The sequence below is a fragment of the Macrosteles quadrilineatus genome, unplaced genomic scaffold (assembly GCF_028750875.1).
Source record: "Macrosteles quadrilineatus isolate MER2022 unplaced genomic scaffold, UCM_ALF_1.0 Scaffold_8__2_contigs__length_117827958, whole genome shotgun sequence".
NCBI lineage: Eukaryota > Metazoa > Arthropoda > Insecta > Hemiptera > Cicadellidae > Macrosteles > Macrosteles quadrilineatus.
In genome coordinates this window covers 12413082-12421857 of record NW_026542601.1, presented here as the reverse complement: position 1 = coordinate 12421857, position 8776 = coordinate 12413082, and positions in this window count along the sequence as shown.

Here is an 8776-nt window from a genome sequence, read left to right as displayed (position 1 = left end):
TTGCATATTCTATACATTTTCTAAAACTGTCATAATTTGTATACTTGAAAAGAAGAGATGCACAGTAGTTTGTTCTAATGTGTAAAGTGAAATTATAAGTACACAGGTAGGGTTTAATTAATATGTTACAACTTTAGAAAACTTACAATATGCTGGCTTGAAATTCAATCAATAAGAATTTTTGACAGAAAGCAATTGTTTGGAGTCAATCTTTAGGGGCCAAGGTTGAGAGGGGCCAAAACACATATTTGATTTAAAATCAATTGTAGTAGAAGACATTTGGTTAACAACACATATCAAATTATATTAACTTTCCCTTAAATACTGTCAATTTAGTCCTCACTCACCCAAAGTTCTAGTTTTAATTTTAGTTCCTACATTCCTTAAATGAAATCTCACCATATCCCGGATCCGGGACTCCTGAAGGAGTCATATCCTGGACCTAAGGATTTTAATCCTGGAATTTCTCCTGGTATGCCAAAAATCCTGGATTCCGGGAATTCCTCAAGAAGTCTAATCCTGGAATCACTCCCGAGTCTTCATCTCCTGCCTGGTAAGCCAATCTCCCGAGTATTCTGGGAATCCTTGAAGAGTACCTCTGGATTCTATTCCTGGATCCTCCTGAAAGTCCCCGGCACTCCTTCAGGACTTCAAATTCCCGGTAAGAGCCTCTTTTCCTATTTCCCGGTTGATTACCGTTTTAGTGTGCTCCTTTTTCCGCTTATTAGTTAAATATTAGCCTAAGTGTGATTTCAATTCAAGGGTTTACGTCTTTTCAGGGATTGGTAAGAGTAAATTCATTGTGCCTTATATAAATTTTATCCAGTTTATCAAAATTTATTTTTAAACTGTTAAAACTTTTTATTTAAATTCTAGAAAAGTAAACTAGATTAGCCTCTTTTGAACAGTACAGAACTATCTAAAAGAACATAATAATAACAACTTACGTCAATCAATCCAGTATATTTATGGAGGACGCACGTTTCGACCTTTAGGTCATCTTCTGCTCCGCTTTTTCACTAGGTTGTTACGTACTTAATAAAACATCAATCCGTTTGCTACGAATCAATCATGACTAAAAGAACATGTTACTCTTTGTCAATATAGTTTTTCTGTTATATAAATTTGTATCAAAACAAGTCGTTTCTTAAAAACTTCTTGCGTGAATCTAAAAAGCTCTACTTTTTAGGCACTTATAGTAAAACATCCTATAAAATGTTACCGATTGTAAATTGAAAACATCAAAGATATAAAATTATACTATGTTCATTAACAAGACAGTATATATGTGTAAAATGACGTTTAATTTCTATTGGACACTCCTCCAACCATTCTCAGCATATCTCCAATCTAAATTTTATAATAACTTGTTTATATTTTTTACAAGTCTTTTAAGTGTCATATGTTTTTATTTTACAATCCGTAATAACAGTTAAGTGTTTCACTCTGATATAAAAGTTGTTAAATACAATTTTGACAATGTAGGCTGTAATGTTTTAGAGGTTTTATAAAAAGGCTTTGTCACGATTTCTACTTGGAAACCCGCAGTAGCTTCCCTTTTTATCTGGCTAATTGTCAACCTGACATCATTTTAACCGGCTGTTAATGTCAAAAGATTGACATCGTTTTACCTAATCAAGATCAAGGCTTAAAATTAAGCTGAAAATGTTTCTCTGAACTATCCTCTTTTAACTCACAACCTCCGATTTCCATGGATATATAATTAATTGTTATAGATTAGTAATCAGGAAACTAAGATAAAACATCGGTTTGTCCCAGAAGCCTCCAGTTTTGAGGAAGCCGGATAAGAGTGAGGCTACTGCGGTCATGAGTTCTTGTGAATTTATCTTTTGGTGGTGGCAAATGTTTGTGTTTGTTTAAAAAAAAAAACAAAGTTGAGCTAAATGTAGATACGTTAAAATTTTTGATACTTAATTATAGTTAGTAAATCATAGAACCTTAGATTGTGTAGTGTTATTACTGGGTGTATATGGTAAATAAAATTAATTTATCATCAAGTTTGTGGCGGAAATATTGGAGACATTCAATGATTTGTTTATAGTAATTTGCTGATGTTAGCCAAGGTCATGAAAGTTGAAATCATGAAAAGAATGTGGTAGGATCTTGTTAGAAACTTTGAAATTCAGATTTGCGGGATTAACACTTAAATTGTAAATTAAATAATTTTTAATTGATTAAAAAATGAAACTGGATGGTTACAGAACTTTTTTGTGTTAAAATTTAGTTAACATCTTCATAGTTTGTATCAAAACTAAGAGCCTCGAAGTACATCACTCTTTTATGAGTGTAAGATGTTGCTTGAGTGCCATTATAGTTTGTTCACTCTTAAAAAGATAACCACTTCTCTATCCCTAGTTTGCATTTCAATTCAATCCACATTTAATTCAAGTTTCTAAAATTTTCTTTGTACTATTTCAGATAGCAACGCTATTGGTGATGAATTCTCTTCTGCATTTATAAGTAAGTTGGCTTATTCAAATTTATCTTAACTAAAATCCATCCTGTGTAATATTAAGAGGTTCACTGATATCACAAAACATTGAAATACTAGTTTAGTATGGGAAAAGGTTCATAGAAGGCCTATCTACTCTATTAAAGAATTAGATGACGTACCACTTTTTTAACTCGCCGCCATCTTAGTTCAGTTTTTAAATTAGTGTGACGCATCCGGGATTCCAGTCAGAGACGAAGCCTTCAAGTATTCAAGTAAATAAGTATTAAAGCAAGTATTTTGTCTGGAGTTTAAAGGCAATGATGACTTACTCTCATGTCAGTACATACATAATGTGGTTTCAGAAGATTTGCTCAGACTTACTCGTCCTACTAGTTGCACAGGTTGTACCATCTAATATCTAATATATCAGGCTTAGATTATGAACGTCATTGGAGTAAAATAAAATTGACGATAAAATGAATGCGATTTCGGAAGTAGTCTTAAACTGTTTCTGTTTTAACAGCAGTGATTTACAGGCTGGTTAAGAAAAATGTAAATGTAAAAAAAAAATCATATTGAGTTGTCCTATTGGTTTTAACACTCATAAAGTGGTCATAGAATGAGTGATGATGATGAATGCTTGTCTACAGATGCAGTGTGACTCTGGAGAAGGTGGATTCTTCTGGCTCTGGTGTTCCACAAGTAACCAATCCTTGAAGTCAAATAGGAAGCTTTCATTAGGTCAGTAAAGTCAAAATAAGTCAATATTTGTTCCCCTGTAACACATTGTTATGTTGGCAATCTATGGAACTTGTTTTGATTGGTGTTTAATACCAGTGTTGAGGTATTCCAGGTTGTAGTTTTGTTTTTATATTGCCTCCAACTTTGTGCCCCTAGACCAGTGACGGAGTAAGTAGAAGAAGTGATACGGATAGGGGACTCCCGGATAATTGAGGTTCTATTGTATTTATAGTAGCTTACGCAACGACCGCGTACATACCAAGTAGAAAACCTAAGATACAAGCCTTGGCGAGTGCCTTTAAAACTCGTATGAGTGTCGTTAAGGCTAATTACGTGAGTTACGTACACTACTTTACCTTTGACCGTTTCTTATTACTAAAAATCACTACTCGTAAGTCTCGTAACTTTTAAAAGAGGTAACTTTTCATAGCTACTGATGGTGATGCAACGAATTGTTGTGCCAACCACTCACTCATTGTTTAATAAATTAAATTGGTCTTAACAGCTGTTAAGTTGACGTTTGAAGTATTACAATTTTATTTCTTTTCTCTCAATCCTTGAACATCATTGAATCGAACCATTTCTCATGTTAAGTAAAGTAAAACAACATGCTGTAAAGTGACTCTTTTCAATTCTAAGAACTGATCTGAAACGACTAGTTAAAAAGCAGTTGTAGGTAAAAATTATTTTGGTTAATCCAAACCAGCTGATCCGAACCGCGTTCAGTACCAATTAGGTCTCCGGTCTCAGAACTATATTGCAGTTTCAATAATCAAAGAATGAAGACAAATACTTTGTATGTTCAAGACGCTGTAGTGGGAAACTTGAAGATGAACTTTTGTGAAACAGTTAATTTTGTTGGATAGAAAAAAAATTATTGACACTTTTTGAGCCAGTGAAGTGGTGGATTCCAACCAGGAGCTGCAAAGCTACTTGTAGACCTTTTGTGATAGACAAGCCAAGACAATAAGTTTAATATGATGTGTTTATACAAAACGGTTATTCAATATGGAGTGGTCATTCACCGGTGCACTCATTCTGTAAAAAAGTAAGTTTCCTTTTTTGAGAGGCAAATTTAGTATTGAAGATTTTGAATTTTGAACCTGGCAAAAGCAGGAATTATCCTTGAATTTTATTTTGATGGAATGCTGCACACCCTGTTAATTCTTCTCTAATTAATTATCAATAATAGTATCTTACCATTGTTTATTACAGCCTACACCAGGTGTCATTTTGCTGTCCGTTTGGATAGGATATGAACAACACAGAATGCATGTGTTGAAGACTACCAAAGAATCGATGCTCGAAAAGTCTAGGTTAAAAAAGTAAGTTTGAGTTTTTTACAATTCATTTCTATTATATTGGTGTAGTTTCTGCGTTTTTGTTTTGGGTAAACACAAACACTCCTGAATCGACTGGACTTAATTTTTACACAATGGTAGATCTTATGCATATATGCCTGCCTATATAATATTTCTATAAAATCTACTTGAGCTATGCTTCTGTGGCTAACTAAATATTAAGGTGACAGCAAGCAGCAACATGAAAGCCCACTCTGTTATCATTTGTATTATTTGCATCTATTTTATTTTGTAAGCTCTTTGAAAAAGCTATTAATTTTTACTCTGCCACACAGCTTACCAAATTAAACCAAAGAGTATCATTGAGTCTATGTTCATGCATTTTAGGGAGGTAGATATGAAATATTGGTTCATCCCCTTTTTTGTAGGGTGAATCACCGAGCAGAGTGAGAACTGTTTTACCGACAGTAGTTTTTCTTGATTTTTCATCGTTATGTTAACAGTATGAATACATTTGAATCCAATTTATTTTTTTCATCACCAGTACTTTATAACAATCTCTTTGTATCTTATAAAACCCTTTTTCCGTGTCATATGGTGGAGATTAATACTTAATACTTATTTAGATATACTTATAAATAGATTTGACACTATCTATTTGTTTAACATATGACCAAAGTACCTAAACCATACCTATCATGTCTAATGACCCAAACTTGTTTAAGTTTATGTGCCAATCTAGTCATATTTATTTAAGTAAACTTGTTTCTGATGTTAACCAGTTTGAAATAGTCATATTCATTTACCTTTGTTAATTTGTTTCAAAATCTTTATCATACTGCCATGTTAGTATTGTTTCTATATACTCATTCTATTTTTTCCTTGAATTTTGCCCATATTTGTTGCCTTATGTTTCACCATGTATCTGCCATTAGTAGACTAAATTTTAGATTAGATCCAGGCCAGCTTGTCTTAACTTATTTTATTAAATTATCTTTGTTACTATTTTATGTGAAATATTTAATTACATTTTAATATTATGTAGCAATTTATTATGTAGCAAATGACAACCCTATTGCACTGTAAAATGTTTAAAGGGTAATACAGATTCTTATTCTTAATGTTTGTTTTATTATTGGTTTTCAGTACTTCTTTATGTTTTTGTAGGTCGGAAGATTCATAGAAACGCCTAGACTGCAATGGCATCAGGACTATAGAACGAGGTGGGCGGAGATTCTTTTTCCTCTTACCACATGTATTCTTGAAACGATGAAGTCAGTTTCAATTATTTAAAAAGTTTATTAAAATATATTTACTGAAGATGGGCTGATTATTGATTGAACCTGCTGGTTGTTTGACATACTCATTGCACACCCTCTACCTATATATCTTGTTAAGTCAACAACACGGCTTAAACCCATAAAAAAAATTATACATCTAAAATTAAAAATGGATGTAAAAGATATTTTTAAAATAAATCTGTGAGAAATTAGCACAACCAAATTATAGGTGACAAGCTAATTCCTACCTCACTTGTGTAATGCAGGTTATCCATCGACTGCTCCACATCCACAAGGCTGATAATTTATCGGGTTTTGTTAAACTTCCAATAATTACACTAACCTACCCAAGTACAAAAGCTATAAGTAAATTTTGTCCTATTTCATGTTACATAGCGAGTGACACTCTTTGTTTAACTTTTCTCGTAACAGAATCAAAAACGCTAATGTCTCCAGTATCAGTGGGCAAAAAAATATTCATTTCAGTCAACATTGTTTATTTTAAACATTTCAGTCACAACATCAATAAATGTATATGCTTAAACACCAGAGGTGTTATGTGTTTCCACATACCTAATTAGTAACATAGTCTATTAAATTTTAACATTTAAAATTATTTAGAGAATAAACCATTGCTTATAGTCTGTTCTGTACCATGGGTTTGTGGTAAACTGTGTAACTCGATTAAAAATTACAGACATGAAAACGCATAACATAATATATAAAATTCTGACAAACATTGATTTCTACATTAACATAAATAAATCAAATTCAAGGTAGGTTAATTGGTAGGTATAATTATTAACCAGGGTCCAAACCTTGGTCTTATTACTATCTGACATCGACCTAATGTTAGATAGCGTTATTAATTAAAATGGCATCTGAGTCCAGTATTTAATTTTCTTGCTTGGAATTGATCTAGTGACCTTCAGACCTTGAAGGCATGCATGAAGAGTCTTCATCACACTGCATTTTGGGGATATGGCCTTGGGGGAAGGTGTTGAGGACGGGAGGGTAGCGCGGGGTCATTATGAAAACATCGTAAACTCACGACTACTAAAACAACACATTGGTGATTCATCTGCAGCATGAGCCATCTTTTGTAAAAGGCTAGTAGAGCCGAAGCCTCTGACAAAGCATGTTAATTTCACCCCCCGTTTCGGGAAGACAGGAAATTTGAACAGATAAAAAATTAACAGTGGAGAAAAAAGTATTAAAAAACACTGTACATTTTTAGAAGTTTTACAAGAGCACGTGTTTTGTTTTAGTTTAACGTCAAATGCATCAACAGGGGACAGTTAACAAAACAGAGATAAAATTATGGAAATGTTACTTGAATACAATTAGGAAGTGTAGGAACATTACAAACAAAAACACGTAGTACTATTGGAAACTCAAGTGTCGTGTTCACTTGGGATTTTGGTTTGGCATTGGTTTCAGAATTTGAATTTTCGGGTCTATGAGATTTTTCTGTATATTGTTAGTTGGACCCATTAAAATCAATTAACAGATAGATTCAAAATGTATCTTTCCCTCAAAAGTAAAATAGCAATTGGAACCAGTTACCAAATATTTAACTTAGCCTATTTACATATGCTTAATATATAGTATATTGTCATAATTCAATTAAATTGACTTGTAAATTGCTTGATTTCTATATGTAAATATCTCCTTAGTGTAAACTGGTTAAGTAGCAATCTGAGGCACCTAATTTTCAAAAACTAAAAACCCATAAGTAAATAAATTAGTAGGTATATCATTGTACCCTTATCATTGAATGTATTTATCAATTTAGAAGTATTTTCAATACTTGGTCATGTTTATTCTAAAATTTAAGTAGGCCTATTGTTTTTTTTTTTTTTTTTTTTTTTTTTTTGTGATTATTCACTCTATGAACATAGAAAAACTATAAAATAATTAGGGGCCTGTGATATTATAAATTCTAAAAAAATATTGCTTGTAATAGCAGTAACAGTTAATAGCATTCATATAGATATACAAAACATATATATTTAAATTGACATTTTAATTGAAAATGTTAAATTCTCACTATAATGTCATAGAACACAGAATATTATTGAGTAATTCGGTCCAATCTATTAGAACCTCGACACAACCTTTAAGATCTGTCTTGTTTTATCCTATTACTTAAGTATATTTTGTACCTTCATTCTAATATTCAAGCCTTAGCTGTTAAAACTAAAAACTCAATATCAAGTTAAACTTTCAAAACATCAGCAAAAAAGAATCAGTTCCACTACATTCCCTTCAACATCTTGCATGATGTAGAATGTAGATTTAGATTTTCAAAGCATATTTTGCTAAGTAGGAGAAGAAATCTAGCAAGATTTAAGCATATTACTGCTAAGAGCAATAAAGAAAATAGTATTTTAAGTTCTTCCTGAACATTTTTACTAATATAAATCCCATTTAAATTGTCAAAAATAATTTTAAATGTTGGTTTTTAGAATAACTTAATGGTAATACAGAAAATGTATCCATCTTTCTTTAGCGACGTTTTACTGTTCTTAAGTATTGCTCTGGAAAAGCCGAGAAATTTTATCTTGCTCGAGAGCATCAAGTATTTCTCTGACTTAAATTTTGATTAAAGGTAGTGTAGCAGATAAAATCTTGAGGAGCTTGAGTCTAAAATATTAAATTTTGTTACTCTTAAGGTTTTTCTAGATCATCCAACTATTTTAAGTTAAATCGTTATCAACTTTGATAAAACCTTATCCTAGAAAATGATTCTTTACCGGTTGATTTGTAAACAACATAAACTGTTCCTAAGTTACAAACCGATGGAAGCGAAGTGGCGAGGTGGCTTGTATTTGGACTTCCGGAGCACACAGCGTACATCAGTCTGTCCCAAGTCCCGAGGCAGTGGTACACACAGTCCTTGACATGATGAGAACACACAGTTGTTAGTGGTGAGAGGCTGTATGTAGGAGTGTACCACCTTGAGACACTGAGAGTCCTACAACATTATGTCAATGTTA